Source organism: Capsicum annuum, chromosome 8 (genome assembly GCF_002878395.1).
Source record: "Capsicum annuum cultivar UCD-10X-F1 chromosome 8, UCD10Xv1.1, whole genome shotgun sequence".
Lineage (NCBI taxonomy): Eukaryota > Viridiplantae > Streptophyta > Magnoliopsida > Solanales > Solanaceae > Capsicum > Capsicum annuum.
The window spans coordinates 101411747-101427659 of NC_061118.1; positions in this window are offsets into that span (position 1 = coordinate 101411747).

Genomic DNA, 15913 nt, shown 5'->3' on the forward strand with positions numbered 1-15913 from the left:
CTAGGAGTTCTATGCAAGAGTTCACCTTTCCTACTTGGAAGTGGGAAGAAGTGAACATGGACTTTGTGATGGGTTTACTTATAACTCATCATCAGCATGATCCAGTTTGGGTCATTGTAGATAAAATGACCAAGTCAGCCCATTTCTTTCTAATTCATACCTCCTATTCAGCCGAGGATTACGCCAAACTCTACATCAGGGAGTTGGTCAGATTATATGGTGTTCCCTCATCTATCATCTCAGACAGAGACACCTAGTTCATCTCTCACTTCTGGAAAGTATTCCAAAAGGGTCTCGATACCCAAGTTCATCTCAGTACAACATTTCCTCCTCAGATAGATGGTCAAGCAGAAAGGACCATTCAGACTCTTTAAGATATGCTAAGGGCGTGTGCAATTGATTTCAAGGAAAGTTTTTATGACCACTTGGACTTGATTCAGTTTGTATACAACAATAGCTATCATTCTAGTATTCAGATGGCTCCATTCAAAGTTCTCTATGGTAGGAGATGTAGATCTCTGATCAGTTGGTTCAAAGTTTGTGAGGCCTCAGTCATAGGTCCTGACTTAGTATTCAACACCTTAGAGAAAGTTTAGTCGATCAAAGAGAGACTCCAGGCTGCTTGGAGCCGATAAAAGTCTTATGCAGATTTTTGTTAGAAGGATATCGAGTTCGAGATCAACGATTATGCCTATCTTAATATCTCTCCTATGAAGGGAGTGAAGAGGTTCGGCAAGAAAGGAAAAATCAGTCCCCGATAAGTCGGCCCCTTCAGGATTCTCAGTCGCTTTGGCAAGGTAGCTTATGAGCTAGAATTTTCTTCAGATCTAAACTCAGTTCATCCAGTCTTCCATGTCTATTTTCTCAAGAAGTGTATAGGTGACCCATCAGTTGTAGTCCCTATTCAGAGCATTGACATTCAGAACAACCTTTCTTATAAAGAGATTCCAGTCGAAATCTTAGACTATCAGACTCATCGATTGAGGAACAAAGAAGTCCATCTAGTTAAGGTTCTTTAGAAAAATTAGTGTCATGAGGGAGCTACTTAGGAAATAAAAACAGATATGCGTACCAAGTATCCTCACCACTTCCCTGCAAATTGAGATCAAGATCAAGGTAATAGTTCTTCTTAAGCTTATTCAATTTCATGTTCATGTCCCCGGTTTAAACTTGGTATCTATTACCGTTGCATACTCAGTCATGCATTTATGTATCAGTTCAATTATAAGGTCATGCATTAGATATGCATTCTCATCTTGAGAAGCTCAGTTTATCAGATTGCTCAGTTATGCATCCATGTACCAGTTATCCATGCGTCAGATATGCATGAGTTAAGTATGTTTAGCATGTCAATCATGAGATCATGTTTCAGTCCTTCATGTTTAGTTCATGTTCGGCTTGTCTTATTTTTCCTTCTCAGTTAAGTCTCATTCGAGGATGAATGTTCCCAAGGGGGAGATATTGTAATACCCCAAAAAATCCAAGTCAATATTAGACCCATGTTTCAAGATCATGCATAGTACATCATGGTTCCTTGGTAGTTTCATGATCAAGTTTGATGTGAATTAAGGTCTCAAATATGTCCTAGCTATTGTGCGAATCAAAACATTCCTTACTGATTGAATTCTTGAGAAGGATATTGAAATCATCAACTTAAAACGAATATATCTCTTATTATACTACTAATTTTTGATCCTACAAACTACCAACGGATAGATAATTTAATAAGCTTTCCGTCGATACCAAATTTGTCTAAAATGGATACCCAGTGATGAAGTTATGGCTATTTTAAGTTTCTGCTGTAAGACGAATTCCATTTCAGTGCATGGCACGTCATGACTAAGGACAAAATGGCACTCGTCAATTTATAGAAAGCCTCCGCAATATCCCCACTTCGCTCCAAGCTTCTAGGTCACAATAATTGGTATTTTACCAAGCTCCGCGTAGCGCCGGGGCCCTAAATTGGGATAAATTTTGTGTAATTTTCAGTTTTCATTTTAAACTCCTCAAGGGAAATATGGTAACTTACCAAAACCCTATATATACTCTTTAAACACAGTATTGAAGCCCCAAAGTAGCCCTTTACATTAATTTTATCAAAATTCACTCAAGAACAGTCAAGAACAAGTCTAGGGTTTCCATTGGGGTTTCAAGCTTCAAGCAAATTCAATCGTAGATTTCACAAATTATTTATCTAAGGTATACGTAGTGTTCATCTATGGATCTAATCCATTCATAGAGCTCAAGAACCATGTTTTTAAATGTTATTTTGTAAACTTTTTGTGGTGATATAAGCATGTAATGTTGATGATTGTTGTTTAAGTTTCAAAATGATATCTAAAGATGTTTTCATGAAATATAGGTGGTTGTTAGTTGAAAAACATGAACTTTAGGTGGTTTGATGTGACTTAGGCAACATAAAAAATCTCATGATCTCAATTAACTCTCAGATAATAGTACTACTTCGTTGGTCAACGGATGTCAGTTATTCAGTCCATATACTGCCAGTAGAATCATGTTTAGTCCCTTCATATGGGAGTAGAAGTTAGCACCGAGTGAACCCAAGGATAGGAACTCACCTTCCAGTTCAGGGTGTGATTCTTAGCAGTCATCCTTGTGTTCCAGAACTACGTAGCCAATGTAGGTTGAGACATCTGAACCTGTCAAGTTAGGGTTGATGAGGTGGCTTAACCTATCAGGTTAGGTTCCCACTGTTCTTACTTTGAGTACCTGCTAGATAAGGGTCACTCACAACTGTCCTTACCAGTGTCGCGGTATTGACACCCCTCAAGTTGGGGCAGAGATTGGACCTTAGCTTAGCTGTAATGGTATACATGGGGCATGTCGGTTAAACAACTACCTCCCACAGTTTCAGTATTAGTCTCAGTTAAAGAACTTAGACAGTTCTTCAGATATTAGTATACCAGGACTATTAGATACAGTCAAATTTAGTTATAGCACGGGACTCGAAGAGTTCTACCAGATTCAGGACTGTCAGGCACAGTCACTCATGTTATCAGAACTACAGTTCTAGTCATGTATTAGCGTACAGATTTAGCTACCACGTACTCGCGATCTCAGTTACTATATATGTATGTTTGTACTCTTATGTTCATATCAGTCAGTCAGTTAGCATTATTCATGTATGTAAACCCTTTACTTTAGCCTACCTCACTCGTATACTCAGTACTTCAGTTGTACTGACGCATTTGTGCTATGGTACTTTCTTTTTAGGTTACACCATAGGTCTAGAGCCACGATTTCCAGACCAGCAGTAGCTTTCAAGTAGAAGTATTGTAGTGAGTCCTCCTCCATTCGAGGATAATATGTTTCAATTTATTCATTTATTACTTCAGTTCACTTTTACAGAGTTAGTTGGAGACATGTTCCTTCAACTCCTTATTTAGATAGTACTTAGAGGCTTTCAAATTTAGTCAGATTTAGCTGTCAGATTCAGTATTCAGTTTTATATTTAGTTTTTTGGGTATTCATTACCCATGGATGTTACTATATCTCTTCAGTTGAACCTTATGGCCTACATATTCACCTTTTTCGTGTATTATATGTATATTATGTAGTGTATAGGTACATATATCAGTCATGGGTTAGCTTGTGGTTCCTCGGGGTCATAAGCACCGTGTAGCATTCCGATTTAGAAAATCGGGGCGTTATACCAAGGTGATGAGAAACTGGCCTAGAACTATCTCTCCATTAGATATATGGTATTTCTTGGGCTTAGCTGTCTATTACTGTTGGTTTATTGAAGGGTTTTTATCTATTGCATCCCCCATGTCCAGATTGACTTAGAAGAAAGTCCAGTTTTAGTCGTCAGATTCGTGCGAGAAAAGTTTTCTGGAGTTGAAGACTCGACCCACCTCAGCCCTAGTTTTGACTATACCCGATGGGTCAGAAAATTTTACTGTGTACTGTGATGCATCCAGGGTAGGTTTGGGTTGTGTCCTTATGCAGAGAAGTAAGGTTATAGCCTACACCTCCAGATAGCTTAAACCCCATGAAAAGAATTATCCAACTCATGATCTCAAGTTAGCAGATTTAGTGTTTTCCTTAAAGATTTGGAGGCATTACTTGTATGGGGTGCAAGTTGATGTTTTAACATATCACAAAAGTCTTCAGTATGTGTTCTCTTAGGAAGATTTGAATTTGAGTTAGAGAAGATGGTTAGAGTTATTAAAAGATTATGACATGAGTGTTCTTTATCATCCGGGCAAAGCCAATATAGTGGCTGATGCTCCCAGTATACTGTCTATGGGTAGTGTTGCTCATGTTGAGGAAAGTAAGAAAAATTTAGTTCAGGAAGTTCATCAGCTTTCTTTACTAGGTGTCCGCTTAGTCGATTCAGCAGAAGGTAGTGTATGGGTTCAGAACAGTTCCAAATCCTTTCTAGTTTCTGAGGTAAAGGAAAAGTAGGATAGAGATCTCAGTCTTGTTAAGTTAAAAAAGTCAGTCAGAGATAAGAAAGTAAAGATTTTCTCCCAAGGAGGAGATGGTGTGTTACGTTGCCAGGGTCGTTTATGTGTGCCAGGTGTAGATGACTTGAGGCAATGAATTCTTGCAGAAGCGCATGGTGCACATTACTCTATTCATCTAGGGGCCACTAAGATATACCGCGATCTGCGGGAGATTTATTGGTGGAGTGGGATGAATAGGGATATTGTAGAGTTTGTAGCTAAGTGCTCTATATATTAGCAAGTTAAGATTGAGCACCAGAAGCCTAGTGGGTCTATGCAAGAGTTCAGTATTCCCACGTGGAAATGGGAAGAAGTGAACATGGATTTTATGATGGGTTTCCCTCATACTCGTCATCAGCATGATTCTATATGGGTTATCATAGATAGGATGACCATATCAGCTTATTTCTTGCCAGTCCATACTTTCTATTTAGCCGAGGACTATGCCAAACTTTATATTAGAGAGTTGGTCAAGTTACACGGAGTTCCAGTATCTATTATGTTAGATAGAGGTACTCAGTTTACCTCTCATTTCTGGAAAGTATTCCAAAAGGGTCTTGGTACCCGAGTTTACCTTAGTATAGCCTTCCAACCCCAGACAATGGTCAATCAAAAAGGACCATTCAGACTCTAGAAGATATGCTAAGAGCCTGCGTTGTTGATTTTAAGGGTAGTTGGGATGATCACTTGCCTTTGATCGAATTTGCATACAATAACAACTATCATTCCAGTATTCAAATTACTCCATTTAAGGCTTTCTATGGTAGGAGATGCAGATCTCCAATTGGTTGGTACGAAGTAGGTAAGGTTACAGTTGTAGGGCCTAATCTAGTATTTGATGCCTTAGAGAAGGTTCAGTTAATCAGAATAAGACTTAGGGCAGTCCACAACCGATAGAAATCCTATGCAAATGTGCGGAGAAAGGATCTTGAGTTTGAGATTGGTGATTTTATGTTCATGAAAATCTCTCCCATGAAGGGGGTAAAGAGGTTCTACAAGAAGGGAAAGCTCAATCCCCGTTATGTCAATCCTTACAGAATTCTTAATCATTTTGGAAAGGTAGCTTATGAGCTTGAGTTGCCTTCAGATCTAGCCTTAGTGCATCCAGTATTCGATGTCTCCTTGCTAAGAAAATGCATTGGTGACCCAGTAGTCATAGTCCCCTTAGAGGATATAAATATTCAGAATGATCTCTATTTTGAAGAGGTTCCAAACTGAGAAACAAAGAAGTTCCCTTGGTCAATGTTCTTTGGTGAAATTAGTCCATTAAGGGAGCTACTTGGGAAGCAGAAACAGATATGTGGACCAAGTATCCTCACCTCTTCTCGACAACCTCAGATCCAGCTTAAGGTAATAGTCTTTCTTAGCTTTACTCAGTTCTATGTTCAGCTATACTTACCTGGTATCCATTACCATTGCATGTTCAGTCATACATTCATGAATCAGTTCAGTCATGTACTCATGCATCAGATATGCATGTTCGGTATAAAAATTCAGCTTATCAGTACTTCAGTCATGTATTCCACGTATTAGATATGCATGTTCGTGTGAAAGCTCAGTTTGTCAGTAGTTCAGTCATGTAGTCATGCATCAGATATGCATGTTCAATGTGTAAACTCAGTCTATCAGTGTCTCAACTTAATTAGTCTCAATCGAGGCCGAATGTTCTCAAGGTGGAGATATTGTAATACCCCATATTTCTTTAGCTTAAAATTAAATCTTAGTTCATGAGTTATACAATATAAAATTTTTGAAATGCTTATTATCTTTCCAACGATATAAAATTTGCCCAAATTCGATAATCGGGTAAGAAGTTATGGAGATTCTAAGTTTCAGTCATTAAACACCGTCATTTTGATCATTAGCGCATCGCGGAGCTAGTCTAAATGACAATTGTCAATTCCAATGTAACTCTGTGATCTCACCGCATTGCAGAGGGCTTTCAATTTCCAATTGTCCAATTTCAGTAAGGGACCACGATATTGGCGCGTTGCGCCAAGGACCCGATTCACATTTGTCAATTTCCAGTAAAGCAACACAATTGTACAATATCGCACCAAACTTCTAGGTCTCATCCAAGGTGGCAACGCGATACCACCGCGTCGTGCCAAGGGTGAAAATCGGGACATTTCAGTTAATTCTGAGATTCAATTTCCAAGGTCTTTTAGGTCTATTTTCCTCATTCCAGTCAACCTAAACACGGGATTAAAGCCCCAAATAGCCTGTAATCCAATTATTTGCTCACTTATCTCAAGAAATAAAAGTTTTCTCTCAAGAAAACAAACCCTAGCTCCAAGAAATCAAGATAAATCTCAAGAATTTCTCCAAGAATCTTCAAGAACAAATATTCCAAGGTATGTTAGGTGTTCATCTATGGGCCCCTTTCACCCACAGTGTCCATAAATCCACTTTTAAAACTTCAAGATCTATGATTCATGATTTACATGCTTGAAATTTGATTGTATTAGTGTTCTTGATATTAAATGAGTTTTAATTCATGATTAATTTTAGATTTCATGAAGTTTGAATAGCATGTACATTGAATTATGAAATTCCCATGTCATAATCCATGAATTTTCAAGTTAGGTCATTGTAATTGCCATGCTTATGTGTTAACCCTAATTATATGCATTAAGTTGTGCTCTCTAGGTGTTTGATAGAATATCGATGTGAATGAATTAATGAAATCATGGAATGTTAGTATGTGCATAAGATTATGCCCTACAAGTGTTTGAGAAAATGTCTCTATGAATGATTATAATTTTCAAGAGTATATTATGCTTTATTTTTCATGCTATCGAGTCCTGGGGGTATTTAATACCTAACAATTTAGCTGTATGCCTAGAGCTAGTGTCAGTTACAGAACCTCAGTCATGTCACGATCAGTAGTACGCTCAGTTAGTTATAGAACTCAGTAGGACTCAGTCAGTTCCAAAGCTCAGAAAAATTCAATAAACTCAGTATCAGTTCAGTACAATTAGTTTGGTGTCATTCAGTTGAGAGTTGAATTCAGCACCGAATGAATCCAAGGATGAGGGCTCACCTGTCAGTAGAGGGTGTGATCCTTAGAAGCAATCCTTGCATTCTAGAACTACGTATCCAACATAGGTTGAGACATCTATTTTGAAAATTGAGGGTTGATGAGGTGTTTTAACCTGACAGATGAGGGTTCTACCGTTCTCAATAGAGTGCCTACCAAATGAGGGTAACTCTTCAACTTGTCTTTACCCATGGCACGGTACTGATACCCTTCCAAATGGAGTCACAAGTTGGACCCCAACTCAGTTATCTTATCTTATTTGGGGCATGTCGGTTAGATGATTACCTCCCATAGTCTCAGTATCTAGAATAGAACTCAGTTCAGTTCTACAGAATCAGTACTATCAGATATAGTCAATCGGTATCAGTAATCAGTTATTAGTAACTTCAGATATCAGTTACTCAGTTTCAAAATTTAGGACTTAGCTTCAGACAAGCTTAGTCACAGTATTTATTTAAATGCACATTAGTGCATAATTAGTATCTACAGTAGTTTCAGTTATCCATGTACTCTCATGTTCAGTTACTTTATATCATTCAGTCAGTTATTATTCATGCATATGCATTCAGCCTTACCCCATCTAGCATACCAGTACATTTTACGTACTGACGCATACTCTTTCTCTATGCTATAATATCTTATATTATAGGTTCAGATGTTCAGGCTCCCAACTGTACATAGATAGATTCAGATTCTGCCAGCAGCAGTAGATTAGCAGTGAGTCCTCATCATTCGAGGATATTCTTTTATTTCATTATTTCATTAGACTTAGAATTTCAGTTGATAGAGTTAGTTGGGGATTGTCCCATCAACTCCACATTCAGACAGTTCAGTTTAGAGACTTTTTAGACTAGTTTTCAGACAATATTCAATTTTATAGATTATCATTACAGTTTGATATTTTCAGCATTATTTAAGATGTTTGAACCTTATGGCATTTTAGCCTATTTTTCATATTTATTTCTGTATATGATTCAGTGCTCACAGCAGATATCAGTCATGAGTTAGCTTGTAGTCCTTCGGGTTGTAAGCACTGTACAACGTTTGGGATACAGACTTGGGGTGTTACAACTATTGTTCACCGTAATATGGCCAGTGGGCCACCATATTGTATTCACCTATAAGGCTGGATGTATTGATAATGAAGACATTAAGTAGGTGTTTGACTATGAAAATAAAAAAAAATTAAGTTGAAATTGAAATTGTGTTTGATCATATATTTTTTATTTTTGTTTTAGATTTTTGGAAATTCTTTTTTAAATATAATTTACACCCCCAACTCTTAAAAACTATTAAAATTACCCAATTAATTAATTTATCTACTAACATACAACCAAATATGAATCTTTAAAGCTAGTTTAAAGCTACTAAAGCTATAATTGCTTAGAGTTTGTAATGATGGAATTGTTTCTTTCCATTAATAGTAATGAAAAATGACGAGACATGACAATTATGCATTTGAGCAAAGTAAAAGAGACGAACATTAGTTTTTGAGAAAGGAGAACTTAGCATTTATCAGTAGCGTGCTAAAAAAAATTTCGTGAATTGCAATAGACAAAATCTATGTTTTCTTATCGAGACACAAAAATAGCTATATACAAAATTTATTTCAAAGTAAAGATATCCTGTATTGTCATTCAACCTTCATAACAAAGAATTTGCTAGTAGTAATGTTTACGCTTCCACATTAAAATTCAGAACTTTCTTCAATATACAACCAATCTTAACAGTAGAATACCAAAGGCAAAGCCTTTCACTATAACATACGATGCTTTGGCATAATTTTAAAGTAATGATTTAAGGAAAGCTAAAAAATAGATTTAAGTTGATCCCAATTTCCATGCTCTAACCATTCATTAAAATCCAGAGGACTACTCAAATTGGATGCTGCAGTAATAGAAATTGATAGAATACTTATATTCATCACTTTGTTGTCCTAGAAACTGATGTTTATTTTCTGTTGTACTAGTGTAAGTGTTCTGGTTGACAACAGGAGTATTGCTAAAACTGATGTAAATCTAGGAATTAGTTGAACAATAATCAATATTAGTAGTCATTTGACCATGAGTATTTTTTATTTTTTTTCAAAAAATTATTTTACTTTAGTGAAAAAAGTGAAAACTGTGGTGTTTGCCCATGAGAATTTCAAATACAATTTCAAAATTGTACTTGTTTTTACTTTTTTTACTCATATTTCTCTACAAAAAATTTCAAAAACTACTTTAATTTATATTCATGGAAAAACACAACTCCAACTCCAACTCCAACTCTGAAAAATTATGATTTTCATGGTCAAACGGGGCCTTATTATTGCAGTATATATTGAATCTTAAAGCATCTATATTCACCACTGTACAATATTGCTTTTTTTGGCCACTTCTTTCTAATCTGGTATTGATTTTCTATGTGAAGAATTTCGCTTCAAGATACGACAAAGAGTCTATGTTTCCTGAATTATAAAAGAAAAGAATCATGTTAAAACTTGACCTGATTTCAACTTTAATTCATGATAATTCGTTGTTAAAGATATAATAAAATAAATTAAAATGTATTCTCTCCTGTAGTTTTAACTTTTATATGAGTTAGCTCATACATTCAACATGGTGCCAAAACATAAAACATGAGTTCAGGTAAATAAATTATGTCGTTTTTAATGGCTTAAACTAAATTCAGATTCGTGCATTAGAGAAAAAGAACAATTATTTTGTGTTGCCTCAGTATCAATACTCTAAAATCAAAGAACACTGATATTTGTTGAAGTCCATACACATTCCTTCAATCATATCTCAGAATGGCTACAACATATATCAAAAGATTAGACAATTTGCGTTATTGAAGAAAGCAAATCAAATTATGTGAATGAATAATGTATTTGTTCCAAAGAAACGAAGCCAAAAAAGTGTAGTGAAGACAATAAGAAACTTATGATTCACATACAAAACAACATCAAAAGATGAAAAAACAAGAGTTCACAAAATCGTGAACAGAAAATGAAGTACTTGTAGAATCTAGGACGAGAGGAACTGATTCAAATAAAGATATTTTTCGCAAAGATGAAAGAACACGAGTAATTCATGCGAAATGCATTCAGCTAAAGCGATATAGAACTTTGTATTATTCCTGTAGACTCTTCACAATAACACCAACAAGAAAAAATAAGTATTTCTTCAGAAATTACTCTGTTATTCTTGCGAAATGGGAGTAAGCAGGGATTACTTCGACATATTTGAACAAGCATTTTCGCTTACAAAATCTCCCTTCACAAAAAATAGTATGACACTTCAATTTGCCTCTACTTATTAAAATTGGAGTGTTAATGCATTATTGTTTTAAGAGATTTCGTTCACACAAAGGGATCAAGAACTAGATTTCATACAATTCCTTTTCAAGTCTAAATATTAATTTATCATGGTCTATAGACAAATGTTTCCAATTTTAGTCTATTCTACTATAGTTTGAAGCATCTATAAAAACTATAATTCTACTTGGAACATGAACTATTTCCTCATAAAGGGACAGCGAACTATTATAACATAGAAAATTGTAATATAAGGAGGATAAAAGAGAATAAAAACAAAAAATTGAAATCTACCAGTAGAGTCCTATCAACAGAACCATGTGTGCTTGGTGGCTGCCAAGGTTTAGAGGGTTTCTTTTATAAAAATTTAAAAAGTTAGGGTCACATGCAATAATAATAAAAGTGAAAAATGAAATTGAAAATAAGTAAAAATGGTAAAAATTTATTTTTACTTTTTTTTTTTAAAAATAAAAATTGAAATAATTTTTGAAATTTCTATGGCCAATATCATAAAATTTATAAAGTAAATTTTTTTTTTGTAAAAGAGTAAAAAATTTTTTTATGGCGAAACAACCTCTAATCATGCAAATATTAGTTATGTGCGTACTAATTATTTTATGTTTATTCTTCATGAAATAATATATTAATTTTTTCATAATTTATACATATATTAATTATGTGAATTTTCGAAAATCAAACGTCAAATTAATTTTACATGAATAATTTATTTTCAAATTAGTTGTCAAACATTGTAAAACTTATAAAAAATAAATATATGAATAAGTTTTTTTTTACCAGCTACCAAACGATCCTTAAGTTTTTAATTAGGGAGTCAAGAATCGCTCGATGAAAATGTATTTTATAAATATATCTCTTGTACGAAGTAAAATTTATAATTCTAAAAATTAGACAAATTACTTGTTACAACAGGCGAACATGATATATTACTACTAATTGTAGACACATAATTTTGTTCCTCTCAAAATAATTTTTACCTATTTACCTACCCCTACCTATCCCATACCCCCACCTTATCACAACAACTCTTTGACTTACTACTGCCATTTTATCTTTCTATCTTCTTTGACTAAAAAGACAATACTAATACACATACCCACTTACACAAGGAGAGGCGAGACCCCACTAGAATACACAACATCACAAGACTCACTAACACAGCAACACAAAAAATATTACACACACAGAACATACACGACACATACACTCATCATCTTCCTGGGTTTTTTTCCTTCTTCCACTCACCATATTCATACAGCCACAATTCCCATTACAAAGAAGAAAAGACACTTCAATGGAAATTGGAAGAGAATCCCACAGATCCTCTATTTCTCATCATACACATACACTCACATCACAAAAGACACAGACCACATTTTCATTAACACAATTTATATACACACACAGAAGACCCCACTCACAGAACGACAATAATACCTACACCTGCATATAAGAACAAAAAACAATATTTACGCACACACAGAGGAAGGGGAGAGATTGAGAAAGAGAGAGTGACAAAGAGTAAGAGAGAAACAGAGAAAGAGCTGGTTGGAGTAAGACAGAAACAGAGAGATCTAGTCAGAGGAGAAGAGAAAAATGGAGAGAGAGGGGAAAACGGATGGAGTTGACTGTCTCCGGCGAGTTTATCATCGAAATCGGCGTTCCTGTTAAATCCCATCACCCGCAGCTTCTTGAAATCCCCAGCCCTCATCTGTTTTTGGCTTTTTTTTGGTGAGATCTAGTCGGAGAGACCCTCAGTTCGTGGCTAAGTAGTCTACCAAAGCTCCGTGAGTCACAAACAGCCAACCAACTCTGATTCCAGTGGGTTAGTTTACGGTCGATTAGAAATCGTTGATTCAGGGTTTTTCTGTCGGTGTCAAATCTATTCAGATTATATTTCTCGATGAAGAGTTGGATTTTTGTTTGCTGTTGAGGTTTTTTATTCGAAATTTTGAGTTTGGGCCTTATTAACTCATTATTATCAACAAAAATTAATTATTTTTAAGGTCCTAATTCTTAACTCTACTCTTTTTATCTTAACGTGCTTGATGACATGATTTGGTGATTTATTTGAATGCGTTTGAGTTTATCCGTAATTATCGTAGTTTGATTGGTCACTTTAAGTCAAAATTTGTTAATCGTGGGGGTATGAATGAAAAATTGATAAAAAAGGTGGATGTCGGTTAGTTTAATTCATTAAATTATTATTTAATTTGAAATGGACACTATATTGTCAAACTCAATAGTATCATGTTATAGGCCGAAATTTATAGGAAAGTCGTAAGCTTTGGGTAGTCAAGACTTAGGAATAATGATTGTTGAATGCTTGAATGGTTTGAATGATTTTATTTTGTCGCATTGAAAAGATGTATTCATTTAGTCGGAGAATGCCTTAATGTCATTTGTATTTATTTATTGGGGAATGACCCAAAGTATCTTGTACGCGGAGGAGGCTCATGATCAAGGCTTGAGGCATTGAGTAAAGCATAGCTAGGATAGTTACAATACTTTAGGTTTTAATTTCAATATTTTATTTTGGGTTGTAATAAGTTGAACTGGATATTATTTTTTGGACTTTTGATTGTTTGGTTGCTTGTTTGTCTTGTTTGTGTTTTTGTTGGTTTATAGATTTATGGTGTCTACATAGCCGATATACTCTGCAAAGCGACCGTGGTCGAACCATGGGATCGAGGGGTGCTTAACACCTTTCTTTTGATCAACAGAATTTCTTACCTGAAATCTTTGTTCGTGGATCAGTTTTGAAAGAGTCAAAAACCATTTTGAAAAAGGATTTTCAAAGGTGACTTGGTACATCCGATTTATATCAAGTGATGACTCTGAATTTAATTGCAAAAATCCTTTTCAAAATGAATTTTCATCTTTTGTCACTTAATAATAATATTCTTTTCAAACTTAAAATTATTTCTTTTGGTTAAAAAGAGGGTGTGACAGTTTGGTGACTCTGCTGGGGATTTTTTCAAAAGTCGAGCTTATTTTTGGAGTTATATCGGCTTAGTTTGATATTATGGGTGTATAGACGTCGTTTGTGTTATTGTTTGTATTTGTTTTATCATTGTTGAGTGCTTACTTGCTACGTGTTTACAATTTTTCCTTTTATGTGTTACCGTTTTATATCTGGCATCATTTACATACCCTGAGTCAATTTTTTTCTACAATAAGTTCCGGAGTGCACGTAGTATACACGAACTCTAGTTGAGTCATCCTTATTTTAGGAGGGGGAGCCATCGGATGTATGGAGTAGGTGAAAAACAAAACAGCCACTATCGGCCATATGCTTCCCCGAACGACCTTGTTAGTGAACTCCAGCGTAGGTCAACCTTTAGGTCATGTTTATCTGCATCATATTGAGACCTAATGGGACCCACTTGATCTTTTATAGGAGACTCACCTTAAAAATATGCTTACGTTCTAAATGATGCATTTTTTAGGGTGACGAGGTCATTTGATGGACTGATTTGAAAAAATTATGTGTCAGAAGTAAAGAGTGTAGTAAAAAAAATATTGAAAAAAAGGAAAAAAAGAAGAAGAAAAGGTGAATCAAAAAAGAGTTTTATAGTTTATTTTTATAGTTTGTTATGGCTTTTGTTCTTCACAACTCAAAAATTCAAAAAAAAGATTTTTTACCTTTTGCATTTATCTTCTCAAATTAACAAAAATTTAATTTTTTTTTAATCTTTTGTACTCATTTTTCAAAAAGAAAAACATCAAAAAGATTTTTCTTTGGTTTCTTTAGTAAGCATTCATAATTCTAAAATTTCAAAGAAAGATTTTTCCTTAATAGGAGCTTTTTATAAAAGAAAATCTAAAGATGGTAGGAGTTTTGTACATCTCTTATAACAAAAATACCAAAAAAAAATTTCTTTCATATTTGTTGGTGTCAGTTTTATGTGAAGTATCAAATTGAAAACCCCAAAAAGATTTTATTTTCATAGTTGTAGTCGTGTCTCTCAAGTCAAGGTTTAGTTTGTTTTTTAATCCTTAATTGTCCAATCTGGACGAACTATGTACACTTGATTCTTTCCTTTGGGGCTGGATACGTAGGCATCCCTTCTAGGGTTCGGTGATCATATTTAAAAAAAATTCAAAAACATTTTCTTCACTCTTCATTTAGAGTAGCTGTCATATACCTTTTTTAAAAGAAAACTACAAAAAGATTTTTCTGTAATAGTTTCAAGTCTCATTTTCGTATGAAATTTAAAATTGACCCTCCCCCCCCTTCCCAAGAAAAAAAGATATTTTGATAATCATAGGTTTCATTTTATATAAGGAGTTTAAAACTGAAAGATTCAAAAAATATTTTCGTCAATTCTTTTGACAATTTGTTATTTTCTTTTTCTCTTCAAAGTTTCAAAGAAAAAAAAAGTAGAAAAAGAAAGAGAGTTTGATCAACCATATTGTACCAAAACTTCTTGAACTACACACACCTGGTTCTCTTCTCTCAAGAGTGAGATACGTAGGCGCCCTTCTTGGGTTCAGTGATCTTTTCAAAAGAAAAAAAAGAAAAAGATTTTGAGAAAGGGTTGAATTCTAACGCATTTGTTATCTCTTGTTCAGTTTGTTTAAGGTGATTGGTTTGTGGCATTGTGGCTGGTCCTCCACATCACACCAAGCCTAAAAAAGAGTTAGTCATGTCCAATAAGGATATAGAGAGTGACATCATAGATCAGTCAAAGAGTTAGAAAAATGAGAATTTAAAGCAAGAGATTGTGAAACTAAGACAACAAATTATGAAAATGCACCTAGCTTGGGTCAGTAGGTTGGCTCCCCCTCTATTTTTTGCTATTGACCCCGCAAATACCTTTAGTCTTCCATCACAATTGCGAAGTCAATTTTTTATTGTTGTTGATGCACAACAACATGCCTCAAAATTCACTCCAAGACAAAAGCATCCTAATGCTTTCACCACTCATTCTCCAGCTTTTCGATGTAAATATGTCATATAATAGCACCATCTATCATTTGTGATTTTTTTGCTCAAGCCTCTACTGAGGCTTCCATATTGGCTATTCGTCCAACGGTTGTGCTTTCCCAGGTTGCTAGTGAATGAATGTTCAATACTCTTGATGA